The 17,284-nt window shown below is 46.8% G+C and overlaps 1 long non-coding RNA gene across 2 annotated transcripts in view; it reads left to right on the plus strand.

Moving 5' to 3' along the window:
• Positions 1-17,284, plus strand: part of LOC112579915 — a 43,313-nt gene that overhangs the window by 5,669 nt on the left and 20,360 nt on the right. The gene's annotated exons all lie outside the window — the stretch shown is intronic.

Here is a 17,284-nt window from a genome sequence, read left to right on the forward strand (position 1 = left end):
GGGTCGCCAAGAGTTGGACACTACTGAGCGACTGAGCACACACAGCAAAAAGGAGTGAAGTCCTGATTCATACTCCAATAGGCGTGAATCTGGAAGACATTATGCTAAGTGAAAAGAAGCCAGGCACAAAAGGCCATCTATTGTACGATCCTATGTGTAGGAAACATCCAGAATAGGCAAGTCCATATGGACAGAAAGTGGGTTCATGGTCGCCAGGGTTTGGAGGGATGGGGGTGGGGGCAGGGAATGGCTATTTGGTGGGAATAAGGTTTCTTTGGGGACGATGGAAATGTTCTAATATTGATTGTGTGATGTTATACAACTCTGTGACTTTACTAAAAACCGCTGAATTTTGCACTTTAAATGGACAAATTTTATAGTATATGAATAAAACATATTTCTTAATTAATGCAAAAAATCTGATGAACAAAAAATATCAAATTTTAAATAGAGGCAGGTTCCAGCCCTCCCTCACTTCCTACTGATCCCAGCCCTGGACAAAAACTCATCCTCACACCCCACCAACCCACCTCTTCCCTTTTCCAGTAAGAGCCTGGAAAAACTTCCTGCTGTCTGTTCCCTGGGGTGGCCATAAGCCCCCAAAACGAGGGGTGCACACCATTGCCTGGAGTGGGCAGGGTGGTGTTGAGGAGCCCCCGGGCTGGGGCACCTCTCAGGGGTCTGAGGAACCAGGGTCATGCTTGCCAACAGTGGAGGGGAGAAGGTGTCATGTGGCCAGGAGGCTCTTGCTGCAGACCAGGCCAGGCCAGCAGAGGGAAAAGCGGGCTGGTCAAGTCTTCATTTTTGCACTCATTTGACACATTCGGCAACCGTGAGGCCCATGTGGCCACTGAGCACCTGAAATGTGGCTGATGCCTCTGGTCGAAACAACAATATTTTAGGTGAAAGCTTTTTTTGTGTGTGTGTATTTAAAAAAAAATTTTGGCCACACTCCGTGGCCTATGGAACCCTAGTTCCCCAACCAGGGATCGAACTCATGCCCCCTGCATTGGAAGCATGGAGCCTTAACCACTGGACCGCCAGGGAAGTCCCGAAAGATTTTAATCTTAAAACTACATTTTTAAACATCTTACATTAAAAATTAGAAACCTTAATTTCCCCCATTTCTTTTTACTTTTATAATGGTGCCACTGGAAACATTTAAATCACACGCACGGCTCACATCCTATCTTTACTGGACTGTACCTCTCTGTCATTTACTTACACTGCTGTTGTTCAGTCGCTCAGTCATGTCCCACGCTTCGCGACCCCATGGACCGCAGCATGCCAGGCTTCCCTGTCCTTCACCATCTCCCAGAGTTTGCTCAAATTCCTGTCCATTGAGTCGGGATGATGTTTGTTTTTTATGGTCTGTCTGCCTCTGCTAGAATGTCCGCCTCACTCCTCCCAGGGCTGGGCTTTTGTCTGTCTTGCTCACTCCCAGTGCTTAGAATGTTGCCTCATCTGTACTTAGTAGGCACTCAATAAATATTCATGGAATGAATACATTTCATTGCACACCGACCACATATACTCAGCTCTGCATTAACCTTTAGTAATGTATGAAATGCTCAGAACCACTCTACGAAGTAGGCACTGTTATTCCCATTCTGCGGAGGAGAAAATAGAGGCTCAGAGGGGTGGAACAGCTTGCTCAGAGTCCCCCTAGAGCCTGGCAGTCTAGCTGCACAGGATGGTGCTGGCAATTGCCCCTTGGGAAAGTGGGACCCCCACATTTCTTCCAGCGCTTCCCTTTATCTCTAGCATAAGTAGCTTTGGGGTCAGGCAGCTCACCACTGGGGGCAGATCCTCAAGTCCAGCCGAAGGTCAGGGAGGACGCCATATGCTGTCCCCTCGTGGCTCTCCCCCTTGTTACCCCCTCCAGGAAGCTGCTTGCCACCTGCAGCTGCCCCTCGGAGACTCTCGCCTAGAAGGTGGAGCCAGATTGCGTGGGACCTGGATGCCCAGCATGACTTTTTTTTGCCACACCAAGAGGCCTGTGGGATCTTAGCTCCCCCACCAGGGATCGAACCTGCATCCCCTTTAGTGGAAGCACGGTCTTAAACACTGGACCACCAGGGAAGTCCCATGGCACGACTTTTAAACTCCTTAACTTCTGGGGCCCCTGGCAGCCAGGTGCCTGAGCCAGTGACTTGGGGACGGAAGGTGGATTTAATTGGGAGGGGGACTAAGAGCAGGAGTGGGGAGATCCTGCAGGGTATCTAAGGAAAGATCCCCACCACCAAGGGCCCAACTTCAGCTCCCACCGCACACAAAGGCTGTTGTCCTGGGCCCCCTGAGTAGGGCTCCCTTCTTGAATGAGAAGGGTGTCAGATATTGATGCTTGGCAAACAGAAAGGGATGGATCCAGGCCCCAATCTGCCCTTCTTCACAATCAGGGGACACATCTGAATGGACATAGAGGTTGGGAGAGGCATTTTGCCTTCTTGAAAATCACATGAGACCTAGTGTGAATTTCACAGACCCCACACACACACCCCAACCCCAATGGGTGGCCTCAGGCAATGAATTTGCCTTTATTGACTTATGTATAAAACAGGTATAGATCTCCAACTTTTTATACCTAATGCAAGTATTCCAAACTTTCTTGGTTCTAGGCACCCTCAATGTCTCAGTAATTTTTTTTTATGGCAGCCCCTACTTGCCTCCCCACTTCCCTGCGGGGGGGAGGGGGAACCCAACAGTTATGTTTAGTAAGTAAGTGAGGTCAAAACAATTAAGTATTTATGTCAACTTAGTTGCCACTTGAGTGAAGTGAAAGTCGCTCAGTCATGTCTGACTCTTTGCGACCCCATGGACTGTAAAGTCCATGGAATTCTCCAGGCCAGAATACTGGAATAGGTAGCCTTTCCCTTCTCCAGGGGATCTTCCCAAACCAGGGATCGAACCCAGGTCTCCCACATTGCAGGCAGATTCTTTATCAGTTAAGCCACAAGAAAAGCCCTTGAAAATGCATGTAAATTGAAAGAAAAATAATATTTTAGCTGCTTCTTCAGTTCAGTTCAGTTGCTGTCAGTCATGTCCAACTCTTTGTGACCCCATGGACTGCAGCACACCAGGCTTCCCTGTCCGTCACCAACTCCCAGAGCTTGCTCAAACTCATGTCCATCGAGTCAGTGATGCCATCCAGCCATCTCATCCTCTGTCGTCCCCTTCTCCTCCCACCTTCAATCTTTCCCAGCATGAGGGTCTTTTCAAATGAGTCAGTTCTTCGCATCAAGAGGCCAAAGTATTGGAATTTCAGCTTCAGCATCAGTCCTTCCAATGAATATTCAGGACTGATTTCCTTTAGGATCGACTGGTCTGATCTCCTTGCTGTCCAAGGGACTTTCAAGAGTCTTCTCCAACACCACAGTTCAAAAGCATCAATTCTTCGGCGCTCAGCTTTCTTTAGTCCAACTCTCACATCCATACACGATTACTGAAAAAACCATAACTTTGACTAGACAGACCTTTGTTGGCAAAGTAATGTCTTTGCTTTATAACATGCTGTCTAGGTTGGTCATAGCTTTTCTTCCAAGGAGCAAGCGTCTTTTAATTTCGTGGCTGCGGTCACCATCTGCAGTGATTTTGGAGCCCAAGAAAAGAAAGTCTGTCACTGTTTCCACTGTTTCCCCATCTATTTGCCATGAAGTGATGGGACCAGATGCCATGATCTTTGTTTTTTCAATGTTGTGCTTTAAGCCAACTTTTCACTCTCCTCTTTCACTTTCAGCAAGAGGCTCTTTAGTTCTTCTTTGATTTCTGCCATAAGGGTGTTGACATCTTCATATCTGAGGTTATTGATTTTTCTCCCATCAATCTTGGTTCCAGCTTGTGCTTCATCCAGTGCAGCATTTCGCATTATGTACTCTGCATATAAATTAAATAAACAGGGTGACAATATACAGCCTTGACATAACTGTTCCCAATTTGGAACCAGTCAGTTGTTCTATGTCCGGTTTTAACTGTTGCTTCTTAACCTGCATACAGATTTCTCAGGAGGCAAGTAAGGTGGTCTGGTATTCCCATCTCTTTAAGAATTGTCCACAGTTTGTTATGATCCAAAAAGTCAAAGGCTTTGGCATAGTCAATAAAGCAGAAGTAGATATTTTTCTGGAACTCTCTTGCTTTTTCTATGATCCAATGGATGTTGGAAATTTGATCTCTGGTTCTTCTGCCTTTTCTAAATTCAGCTTGAACATCTGGAAGTTCTTGGTTCATGTACTGTTTCTTCTTAAATAATCCTAAGTATGTACTAATGAAATAAGTGGATCTATTGGGCTCTATACAACTGCTCAAACCCGGGAACTAGATTGAACATGAGCCCCTTCATTTCCCGTCCTACAAAAGTTTTTACATGAAACTTTTTTTTTAAATCAGAACAACTGCCATAAACCCAGCTTCACAGAGTTATGACATCTGACATTCAAAATGCAAATTACCTTGACCTGGTAGTTTGAATGTTGGCCGATAGATGTCGCTGTGTTCCTGTCAAAAATCCTCTAAAATATTCTGTGGTGCCCAGGGGCACCTGGAGGCACAGTTTGGGAACTGCGGACCTAAGAGATGATCTTGGACAGAGGGTGTTCAGTAAACTGTAGTTGTGAATTTTTACCACCGTTCTCGCCTACTGCGTGAGCAGATGTTTGCAACATTCTGGCAAGACATAGGCTTCTACTTAGGAAGCAGCACAAGAGGGGTGCCCTGTCATCCAATCTCAGGGCTCTCTCGGAATTTAGTTACCACCCCCACCAAGCCCACCTCAGGACGCATCTGTTTTCATTCTCAGACTATTCTTCCTCCCAGCCCCACTGCCTTTTAACCTTTATTGAACAGTTGCTGCTATATGCAATTTTCATGCTTTTTTTCATTTAACCTCTCAGCAGCCTCATGAGGTAGGTACTTTTAGCCTCGTCTTACAGGTGAGCAAACTGAGGCTCTAGGAGGCTATATAATCTGCCCATCTAGTGCTTGGCAGAGCTAACTTTGAACCCAGATCTCCCTGATGTCAGAATCCAACCCCTTGACCACTATTCCATGCCACCCTGCCTTTGAGGCAGTTCACGCTCGTTAAACACTTGCTACTATTATTTTGGTTGGTGTCGTCATTGTTTGTTGTTCTGGGTAAGTGTGACTTCCCACTGGCCTTGTCATCTTTGTGCTGGTTTTTACAGATGAAGAGACTAAAGGTGCTGAGGTGGAATAAGGCACAGTGGTTAGGGACTTCTCTGCTGGTCCAGTGGCTGAGTTCACGCTCCCAATGCAGGGGCCCAGCTTTGATCCTTGGTCAGGGAACTAGATCCCACATACCACAACTACGAGTTCCCATGTCCCACCTAAAGATCCTGTGTGCCACAGTGAAAGCTGAAGATCTTCTGTGCTGCAACTAAGACTCTGCACACCAAATAAATACCTAAATACTAAAAAAAAAAAAAAAAAAAAAAAGACACAGTGGTTAAAAGCAGAGACTCAAGTCCAACTGCCTGGATTTGAGCCTGGCTCTGTCACTTACACTCGGACATGACTGGGCGACTCAACAACTGCCACTTACCAGCTGTGTGACCTTGGGCAACTTACTTCTCTGTGCCTCAGTTGCCTTCTTCTGTAAAATGAGAATGAAAATGCTATCTGTTCCGAGAGCTGTTAGGAGGACTGATGAAGTAATTCACAGAAAGCACCGTGCCTGACCGGAGAAGGCAGTGGCACCCCACTCCAGTACTCTTGCCTGGAAAATCCCATGGATGGAGGAGCCTGGTAGGCTGCAGTCCATGGGGTCGCTAGGAGTCGGACATGACTGAGCGACTTCACTTTCACTTTTCACTTTCCTGCATTGGAGAAGGAAATGGCAACCCACTCCAGTGTTCTTGCCTGGAGAATCCCAGGGACGGGGGAGCCTGGTGGGCTGCCGTCTATGGGGTCGCACAGAGTCGGACACGACTGAAGCGACTTAGCAGCAGCAGCAGCACCATGCCTGACACACTACCAGCACTCCCCATGGCTGAATGAGTGGCTGCTCCACTCCCATTGTTTGTTGCTTGTTCAGTCGTTCAGTCATGCCCGACTCTTTGCAACCCCATGGATTGCAGCACACCAGGCTCTCCTGTCCTTCACCATCTCCCAGAGTTTGCTCAAATTCATGTCCACTGAGTTGGTGATGCTATCTAACCATCTCATCCTCTGCCTCCCCCTTCTCCTTCGTTTGCAAAAGTTCTCCACATCAGAGTTCCTGCTCTCTGCTTTATTTGATTCTTAAGCCCTGATTCTGGCATCCAAGGCCACCAATACCTCAACCCCACTCTATCCAATCACAGAATTTGTCCTCTCCACAGCATACCTGAAACTGTCTCCCATCCAAGGCTTTTGCACACACTGTTTACCTGGAGACCCTCATCTGTGAACCTGTCTTCAGGATCCTCCTGAGTCTCCTCCTGATTCCTTCTGCTGCCCACAGCAACATGAGCCTTCACTAGCCAGCCTTCCCTAACTCAAGGGAGCAGAACCAGCAGCCACAGAAAGCCTGGGGTTGGGGATTAGAAGCTCAGATTCCTGACTCCACACTCAAAGGGTTAAGCTCAAAGTGTGCCTGCTCCTTGCATCAAAGGGTAGAAAACTGAATCGTGTTACTTTGCGAATCAACAATAAATGGGGTTGTATGTGTGTGTTTGGGAAAGATGAGAAAGGATATAATCCAAGCTGTCAACATCTTTGACACAGAAGTATGCATAAAGAAAACCAAAAACAGTAGCGGGAGGAGAGAAAGAGAAATAAATGTCGAAAGAAAGGAAGAAGAATCTGTAACTATACAAGGTAATAGATGTTAACTAAACTTACCGTGGTAGTCATTTCACAATATATACGGACATAAACCGAGCCGTCACGTTGCACCTTGAACTAATACGATGTTATAAGTCTACTAAATCTCAATTTTAAAAATTGGGGAAAATTAGATTATGATGATGGTTGCAGAACTCTGGTTATATACTAAAATCATTAAACTGACTTTGTCTGGCTGTAGGACATGGGGGATTTCAGTTCCCCGACCAGGGATCGAACCCATGCCCCTTGCATTGGAAGCATGGAGTCTTAACCACTGGATGGCCAGGGAAGTCCCTGAACTGACATTTTAAGTGGATGAGTTATATATATGAATTATATATCAATAAAGATCTTAAGAAAACAAGAAAGGAAGCCTGAATAAAACGCTGCATGTATAATAAAGTGGGTATACATACGTGCGTCAGTATAAACCACAGTGTGTGTGTGTGTGTGTGTGAGTTGCTTAGTTGTGTCTGACTCTGCAAACCCATGGACTGTAGCCCACCAGGCTTCTCTGTTCATGGAATTCTCCAGACAAGAATACTGGAGTGGATTGCCATTCCCTTCTCCAGAGGAACTTCCCCACCCAGGGATCAAACCCTGGTCTCCTGCATCACAGGCAGATTCTTTACCATTTGAGCTACAGGGAAGTCCCTAAAACACAGTGCGTCATGTGGAAAGATGGACTTCAAAGGCACATTTGCAAACATTGCTAGGTGGTTAGACTTCAGGGCTTCCCTGGTAGCTCAGACAGTAAAGCGTCTGCCTACAATGCGGGAGACCCAGGTTCGATCCCTGGGTCGGGAAGATCCCCTGGAGAAGGAAATGGCAACCCAGTCCAGTACTCTTGCTTGGAAAATCCCATGGACTGAGGAGCCTGGTAGGCTACAGTCCATGGGGGTCACAAAGAGTCGGACACGACTGAGCCACTTCACTTCACTTCTTCACTTAGACTTCAGGTGATTTTTACTTTCTTGTTTATCCTTTTCTGTATTATTCAAATAGTTTAGCATGAATATTTATTTTCATAGATATAAAATAGAAAAACAATAAAGGCACTTTTATTTGGGTGGTACCTCCTCTCCAAACCCCACCCCAGGTTCACGTGATGCTCAGAGTTTGGTCCCCCATCTTAGGTGTCTGTCCCTGGACCCCCACCAAGCTATAAGCTACAGCTGTAAGAACCATGGTATGTCTACTCCCGGGCGCCAAGGGCTCCCAAGTACTGATACCTACATTCGTGAAGCTCCAAACACAGCGCATGCTCAAGAGATACTTGCCGGATGGAGCCCCGTCCACTGCTTCTGAATGAGCTTCTCATGATTTCCTGAAGATGTCTTATTCTGCGAGAACAAGGGGAACCTTGACCTTCCTTTTCCTCACCTTTGCCCCTGCCCAGCTCTGATCTGGGCACATAGTGACCCTGAAGGGTAGAAGAAAAATCGAGGCAGGAGAAACACCTGCTGAAGGAAGGGGCCCGACAACCCCGCAATGGCTGCGTCCGTTTTACTGTCATCCTCTTTACCGATAGCAGAGGGCGCTCATATTCCACACAGCAGAAATTTCCAACCCTGTCTTTTCTTTAGAACTCCGGGTCAGGGGAGCAGGAAAAAAAAAAGACCCAGAAATCCAAGGCCCCTCCCGCATTGTTCCTGAATCAGACTTGCTAGCAAGCCTGCCAAGGAATCCCTCCTTTGAACAAACACCTCAGGAAATTTTCTCTGGATCAAGCAAGTGCAAAAACACAGCCCTCCTGGACCTCCGTGATACTCAGCCGGTAAAGAATCTCCTGCAATGCAGGGGACCCGGGTTTGATTCCTGGATCCAGAAGATCTGCTGGAGAAGGGATAGGCTACCCACTACTGTATTCTTGGGCTTCCCTGATGGCTCAGACAGTAACGTATCTGCCTGCAATGAGGGAGACCTGGGTTCAATCCCTGGGTTGGGAAGATCCCCTGGAGAAAGGAATGGCTCAGATCAGATCAGTCGCTCAGTCATGTCTGACTCTTTGCGACCCCATGAACCGCAGCACGCCAGGCCTCCCTGTCCATCACCAACACCCGGAGTTCACTGAGACTCACGTCCATCGAGTCAGTGATGCCATTCAGCCATCTCATCCTCTGTCGTCCCCTTCTCCTCTTGCCCCCAATCCCTCCCAGCATCAGAGTCTTTTCCAATGAGTCAACTCTTCGCATGAGGTGGCCAAAGTACTGGAGTTTCAGCTTTAGCATCATTCCTTCCAAAGAAATCCCAGGGCTGATCTCCTTCACAATGGACTGGTTGGATCTCCTTGCAGTCCAAGGGACTCTCAAGAGTCTTCTCCAACACCACAGTTCAAAAGCATCAATTCTTCGGCACTCAGCCTTCTTCACAGTCCAACTCTCACATCCATACATGACCACAGAAAAAACCATAGCCTTGATGAGGGAAAAGGAGTACGTCAAGGCTGTATATTGTCACCCTGCTTATTTAACTTATATACAGAGTACATCATGAGAAACGCTGGACTGGAAGAAACACAAGCTGGAATCAAGATTGCCAGGAGATATATCAACCTCAGATATGCAGATGACACCACCCTTATGGCAGAAAGCAAAGAGGAACCAAAAAGCCTCTTGATGAAAGTGAAAGTGGAGAGTGAAAAAGTTGGCTTAAAGCTCAACATTCAGAAAACGAAGATCATGGCATCCGGTCCCACCACTTCATGGGAAATAGATGGGGAAACAGTGGAAACAGTGTCAGACTTTATTTTTCTGGGCTCCAAAATCACTGCAGATGGTGACTGCAGCCATGAAATTAAAAGATGCTTACTCCTTGGAAGGAAAGTTATGACCAACCTAGATAGCATATTCAAAAGCAGAGACATTACTTTGCCAACAAAGGAATGGCTACCCACTCCAATATTCTGGCCTGGAGAATTCTGCAAAGAGTAGGACAGGACTGAGCCACTTTCATTTTCTTCATATAGCCCTCCAGGTGTTTACAAGGTAACTAACCATGATTCCTACAAGCAAAGAGCCCAGAGAGACCTGCAGTGGTGTGAATCAAAATGAGGAAACAAATTCTTTAGCCAGGTTGTCACACTTCAGCCCCAGGGCTACATAATGGTGTTGCCCAGAGGGCCGGCTATTACAAGCTTTCAGTTCAGTTCAGTTGCTCAGTTGTGTCCAACTCATTGTGACACTGTGGACTGAAGCACGCCAGGCTTCCTTGTTCATCACCAGCTCCCAGAGCTTGCTCAAACTCATGTCCATCAGTCAATGATGCCATCCAACCACCTCACCCTCTGTTGTCCCCTTCTCCTTCCACCTTCAATCTTTCCCAGCATCAGGGTCTTTTCCAATGAGTCATTTCTTAGCATTAGGTGGCCAAAGTATTGGAGCTTCCATTTCAGCATCAGTCCTTCTAATGAATATTCAAGATTGATTTCCTTTAGGATTGACTGGTTTGATCTCCTTGCAGTCTGAGGGACTCTCAAAGTCTTCTTCAACACCACAGTTCAAAAGCATCAATTCTTCTGCAGCTCAGCTTTCTTTATGATCCAACTCTCACATCCATACATGGGAAAACCATAGCTTTGACTATAGGGACCTTTGTCGGTAAAGTAATGTCTCTTCCTTTTAATACGCTGTCTAGGTTGGTCATAGCTTTTCTTCCAAGGAGCAAACATCTTTTAATTTCATGGTTGCACTCGCCATTTGCAGTGATTTTGGAGCCCAAGAAAAGAAAGACTGTCACTGTTTCTATTGTTTCCCTATCTATTTGCCATGAACTGATGGGACTGGATGCCATGATCTTTGTTTTTTGAATGTTGAGCTTTAAGCCAGCCTTTTCATACTCCCCTTTCACTTTCATCAAGGGTTCTGTAGTTCCTCTTTGCTTTCTGCCATTAGGGTGGTGTCATCTGCATATTTGAGGTTATTGATATTTCTCCTGGCAATCTTGATTCCAGCTTGTGCTTCATCCAGCCCGGCATTTTGCATGATGTACTTTGCATATAAGTTAAATAAGGAGGGTGACAATATACAGCTTTGATGTACTCCTTTCCCAATTTGGAACTAGTCCATTGTTCCATGTCCAGTTTTAACTGTTGCTTCTTAACCTGCATACAGATTTCTCAGGAGGCAGGTCAGATGGTCTGGTATTCCCATCTCTTTAAGAATTTTCCACAGTTTGTTGTGATCCACACTGTCAAAGGCTTTAGAGTACTCAATGAAGCAGAAGTAGATGTCCTTCTGTACTCTCTTGCTTTTCTATGATCCAACTGATGTTGGCAATTTGATCTCTGGTTCCTCTACCTTTTCTAAATCCAGCTTGAATATCTGGAAGTTCTTGATTCACGTACTGTTGAAGCCTAGCTTGGAGAATTTTGAGCATTACTTTGCTAGCATGTGGGATAAGTGCAATTGTGCAGTAGATTGAACATTTTTTGGCATTGTCCTTTTGGGGATTGGAATGAAAACTGACCTTTTCCAGTCCTGTGGTCACTGCTGAATTTTCCAATTTGCTGGCATATTGAGTGCAGCACTTTCACAGCATCATCTTTTAGGATTTGAAATAGCTCAGCTGGAATTCCATCACCTCCACTAGCTTTGTTCCTAAGGATGCTTCCTAAGGCCCACTTGACTTCACACTCCAGGGTGTCTGGCTCTAGGTGAGTGATCACACAATCGTGGTTATCTGGGTCATTACGATCTTTTTTGTATAGTTTTTCTGTGTATTCTTGCCACCTCTTAATATCTTCTGCTTCTGTTAGGTCCATATCATTTCTGTCCATTATTGTGCCCATCTTTGCATGATATGTTCCCTTGGTATCTCTAATCTTCTTGAAGAGATCTCTAGTCTTTCCCATTTTGTTTTCCTCTATTTCTTTGCATTGATCACCGAGGAAGGCTTTCTTATCTCTCCTTGCTATTTTTTGGAACTCTGAATTCAGATGGATATCTCTCCTTTTCTCCTTTGCCTTTAGCTTCTCTTCTTTTCTCAGCTATTTGTAAGGCCTCCTCAGACAACCGTTTCGAATTTCTTTTACTTGGGATGGTTTTAATCACTGTCTCCTGTACAATGTCATGAACCTCCATCCATAGTTCTTCAGGCACTCTGTCTATCAGATCTAATCCCTTGAATCTATTTGTCACTTTCACTACATAATAGTAAAGGATTTGATTCAGGTCATCTGTGAATGGTCTAGTCGTTTTCCCTACTTTCTTTAATTTAAGTCTGAATTCTGCAATAAGGAGTTCATGATTTGAGCCACAGTCAGCTCCTGGTCTTGTTTTTGCTGACAGTATAGAGCTTCTCCATCCTTGGCTGCAAAGAATATAATCAGTCTGATTTCAGTATTGACCATCTGGTGATGTCCATGTGTAGAGTCGTCTCTTGTGTTTTTAGAAGAGGGTGTTTGTTATGACCAGTGCATTCTGTTGGCAAAACTCTGTTAGCCTTTGCCCTGCTTCATATTGTACCTAAGGCCAAACTTGCCTGTTATTCCAGGTATCTCTTGACTTCCTACTTTTACATTCCAGTCCCCTATGATAAAAAGGACATCTTTTGGGGGTGTTATTTCTAGAAGGTCTTGTAGGTCCTCATAGAACTGTTCAGCTTCAGCTTCTTCGGCAGTTGTGGTTGAGGCATAGACTTGGATTACTGTGATATTGAATGGCTTGCCTTGGAAACAAACAGAGATCATTCTGTTGTTTTTGAGATTCCACTCAAGTACTGCATTTTGTATTCTTTTGTTGACTATGAGGGCTATTACAAGCTTTGCCTTGTACTAACTGTTGATCTGAACGTTCCCATAATCTTTAAACTCGTTTCCTCATTTCCAAAGTAGGGACGAGGTGGACCTGAGAGACTGCTATGAGAATTCAGTGAGATAAACGGCAATTGTATTTATACAGCAAGCAGGCATTTGGTTAAACGTCAGTTTTCATCCTTCTAAAATTAGCTGATTTTTGAGCACCTACTACCAGCCAAGCCCTGCTTCACATTTTACATTCAAGTGATGTCCATTTATCTTCTTTTTGTTTTGCCATGCAGTATGTGGCATCTGGAGAGTCCCTTAAACAGCCAAGAAATCAAGCCAGTCAATCAACCCTGGTTGATTCAGGGGAAATCAAGCCTGAATATTCATTGGAAGGACTGATGCTGAAGCTGAAGCTCCAATATTTGGCCACCTGATGCAAAGAGCCAACTCATTGGAAAAGACCCTGATGCTGGGCAAGATTGAGGGCAAGAGGAGAAGAGGGTGACAGAGGATGAGATGGTTGGATGGCATCATTGACTCAACGGACATAAGTTTGAGCAAACTCCAGGAGATGGTGAAGGACAGGGAAGCCTGGCGTGCTGCAGTCTATGGGGTCGCAAAGAGTTGGACACAACTCAGCAACAATGTGGGATCTAGTTCTACCACCAGAGGTAGAACCTGTGCCCCCTGCCTTGGACTCACAGAGTCTTGACCACTGGACGGCTAGGGAAGCCCCTTCCTTATTTGCTCCTTTAAGCCTCGAAACAGCCCTATGAGGTAAGTTCTGTTTCTCTCCCTATTTCACAGATAAGCAAACTGAGGCAAGGAGGTTAAGCAACTGGCCCACTGTTTCCCAGCTAGGAAGTGGCAGAACTGGAATTTGAATTCAAGAAATGTGGCTCCAAGCCCCAGGAGGAACTGACCCCATGGGAACAAAACTAAAACATCATTTAGGAATCCTAATAATTGGGACTTCTCTGGTGGTGTAGTGGTTGATTCTGGGCTTCCAATGCAGGGGCCCAGGTTCGGTCCCTGGTCTGGGAGTTAAATCCCACATACCCCTGTCACAACTGAAATCCTGCATGACCTGGGGTAGCCAAAAAAAAAAAAAAGTTGCCCTTGGTTTCTTTGGGGAAAAGTATACCACTCAGGTGAGGGAGTCCAAAAATGAGTTGAGGGGCCAAATGCAGGCTGCCAGCCAGGATTCCTCATCCTAACTTGTTTGCCCGGATTGACTCTTACACACCTGAATTACCAGGAAGGGCTTAGGGTCTTGCTAAAGCCGGTTCCTGTTGGCCCACCTGCCTTGGACTAATGTCCGTTAGTTGCGATCTCAACATCACTTCAGTTCAGTTCAGTCGCTTAGTCGTGTCTGACTCTTTGCCACCCCATGAATTGCAGCACGCCAGGCCTCCCTGTCCATCACCAACTACCGGAGTTCACCCAAACTCATGTCCATTGAGTCAGTGATGCCATCCAGCCATCTCATCCTCTGCCATCTCCTTCTCCTCCTGCCCCCAATCCCTCCCAGCATCAGAGTCCCTTCCAGTGAGTCAACTCTTCGCATCCGGTGGCCAAAGTACTGGAGTTTCAGCTTTAGCATCATTCCTTCCAAAGAACACCCAGGACTGATCTCCTTTAGAATGGGCTGGTTGGATCTCCTTGCAGTCCAAGGGACTCTCAAGAGTCTTCTCCAACACCACAGTTCAAAAGCATCAATTCTTCGGCGCTCAGCTTTCTTCACAGTCCAACTCTCACATCCATACATGACCACAGGAAAAACCACAGCCTTGACTAGACGGACCTTTGTTGGCAAAGTAATGTCTCTGCTTTTGAATATGCTATCTAGGTTGGTCATAACTTTCCTTCCAAGGAGGAAGCGTCTTTTAATTTCATGGCTGCAGTCACCATCTGCAGTGATTTTGGAGCCCAGAAAAATAAAGTCTGACACTGTTTCCACTGTTTCCCCATCTATTTCCCATGAAGTGATGGGACTGGATGCCATTATCTTTGTTTTCTGAATGTTGAGCTTTAAGCCAACTTTTTCAGTGTCCTCTTTCACTTTCATCAAGAGGTTTTTAGTTCCTCTTCACTTTCTGCCATAAGGGTAGTGTCATCTGCATATCTGAGGTTGATATTTCTCCCGGCAATCTTGATTCCAGCTTCTGCTTCTTCCAGCCCAGCATTTCTCATAATGTACTCTGCATATAAGTTAAATAAGCAGGGTGACAATATATAGCCTTGACGAAATCCTTTTCCTATTTGGAACCAGTCTGTTGTTCCATGTCCAGTTCTAACTGTTGCTTCCTGACCTGCATACAGGTTTCTCAAGAGGCAGGTCAGGTGTTCTGGTATTCCCATCTCTTTCAGAATCTCAACATAGGACCTAGTTAATTCCAGAAAGCCCTGGTTTCTGGACTCCGCCCACTGGAAGCAAGGCCTTTGTGTGGACACAAAGGGGCAAGAGGGAAATCGCACTGAACCAGTGTCCTCCCCACATAGCGTTGGGGTCACGTCCACTCACAGGCCTGGCTTGACTCACAAGTTATTGATAATCCCGAACAAGCCAACAGAAACCTCGCAGTCACATTTCTGGATGGAGAGATGCAATGGAGCCTGGGAACACTGTTTCCTGGGGGAGGGGAGCCCAGAGTCCAGAGGACAGGATGGGACGAAGATTTTGCTTTTGTGCAGCTTTCAGTTTTACACCCAGAGCGAGGTGGTCAGGGTCCTGGCAGGACACAGCTGGCACTTTCTCAAGTGTGTGCATGAGTGCTCAGTCACTTCAGTTGTGTCCCACTCTTTACAACCCCCATGGACTGTAGCCCACCAGGCTCCTCTCTCCAGGGGATTCTCCAGGCAAGAATACTGGAGTGGGTTGCCATGCCCTCCTCCAGGGGATCTTCCCGATCCAGTGAGATGATGCAAACAGGCTTTCCTGCCCAGGATCTTTACCAAAGTGGGAGCAGATGTAGGCAGGCCTAGGGATGGCGTGTCCAGGGGTGGGGCTGGGGCAGGTAACAGTGGGGAGCTGTTGGCAGGCCTGGGCCTGGCTGGGTGGGGGGGGCTGGGAATGGCTACCAGTGCCATGGGAAGGGCTGTCCTGGGAGGACTGGTGACTCAAAGCCCAGAGGCGGGGAGGGGCAATAAATACCTCCACCTCTGCCTTGCTTCAGTGCTGCCCTCCAGCCTTTTTTTTCCCCCCCAAATATTTATTTATTTGGGTGTGCCAGTTCTTAGTTGTGGCACACAGGTTTTTTAGCTGCCGCACGAAGGATCTCTGACCAGGGCTTGACCCCGAGCCCCCTGCATTGGGCGCTGGGAGTCTCAGCCAGCACACCAGCAGGGAAGTCCCTGCCCTCCAGTCTGCTGCTGGCCGCTCCACTTGCTGAAATCAACCACCAGGCAGAGACGGGGGAGACTCCGAGGGGCGCAGAGCAGGGTGGAGGCATTCAGAGACCACCTGTGCGGAGCAGACGAGACCCCCGCACTGTAGGCATGGTTATGGAGATCTGGTGGTGTCAGAAGACATGTGTGTTTGGTCTCCATCCCAGGTTCCTGGCACAGAGCTTGTAAACCCTCGTAAAACTGAGCGATGGGGTGATCAGAACGTCTTTTGTTACACTGTTTGATGTTAGTCCCCGTTCCTGACGTAGAGCTTCTGAGACCTTTGTACCTCCAAAGTAACTGAGTGTCTTTCTGTATGTAAAGGAGATGATTGATGACTGGGAACTACACGGTGAAGGGGTGGGTGGTCTTCATCTGGACTGGAAAGACCTGGGCATGGTTAGAGGGTTAAACTTTTCAGCCCCATCCCCACCCCTGACCTCTGGGGGTGGGATTAGCGATTGAGGTAATCACCTGAATGGGTGACTCATTCATGCTTATCTAAGGAAATCTCCATGAAAATCCTAAATGAAAGGGTTGGCTTTGTTTGTGCTTGGGGATATTTTCATGAGCCTGGAGGGTGGGACACTTGTGTCCTTTGTAACATCCTTTATGCGTACTGGGCAGGCTTAGTCCAGTCCGATTCTTTGCAACCCTACGGGCTGTCACCCACCGGGCTCTTTTATCCATGGAATTTTCCAGGCAAGAATCCTGGAGTGGGTTGCCATTTGCTACTCCAGGCGATCTTCCTGAGTCAGGGATCAAACCCGAGTCTCTTGTGTCTCCTACATTGTCAGGTCCATTCTTTACCACTAGCGCCTCTTGGGAAACCCAAATATCCTTTATAATAAGTAATTGGGACTTGCTTGGCGGTCCAATGGCTAAGACTCCATTTGCTTCCACTGCAGAGGGAGCAGGTTTGATCCGTGATCGGGGAACTAAGATCCCCCATGTCCCGCGGTGCAGCCAGAACAGTAACAATAAAGCGGTAAGGTGGCACTAGTGGTAAAAGATCCGCCTGCCAACGCAGGAGATGCAAGAGATGTGGGTTTGATCCCTGGGTCGAGACGATCCCCTGGAGGAGGAAATGCCAACCCACTCCAGGATTCTTGCCTGGGAAATCCCATGGACAGAGGAGCCTGGAGGGCTACATTCCATGAGGTCACAAAGAGTCAGACACGGCTGAGCATGTACAAACACTCGCAGTAATATGTAAAGTGTTTCTCTGAGCCCTGTGAGCTGTTATAGCAGATCATCCAATCTGAGGAGGAGGTCACGGAAGCCCCTGATTTTGTAGCCAAGTCGAGTAGAACCATGGATGCCCCAATACTT

The sequence above is a fragment of the Bubalus bubalis genome, chromosome 17, assembly GCF_019923935.1.
Source record: "Bubalus bubalis isolate 160015118507 breed Murrah chromosome 17, NDDB_SH_1, whole genome shotgun sequence".
Classification (NCBI taxonomy): domain Eukaryota; kingdom Metazoa; phylum Chordata; class Mammalia; order Artiodactyla; family Bovidae; genus Bubalus; species Bubalus bubalis.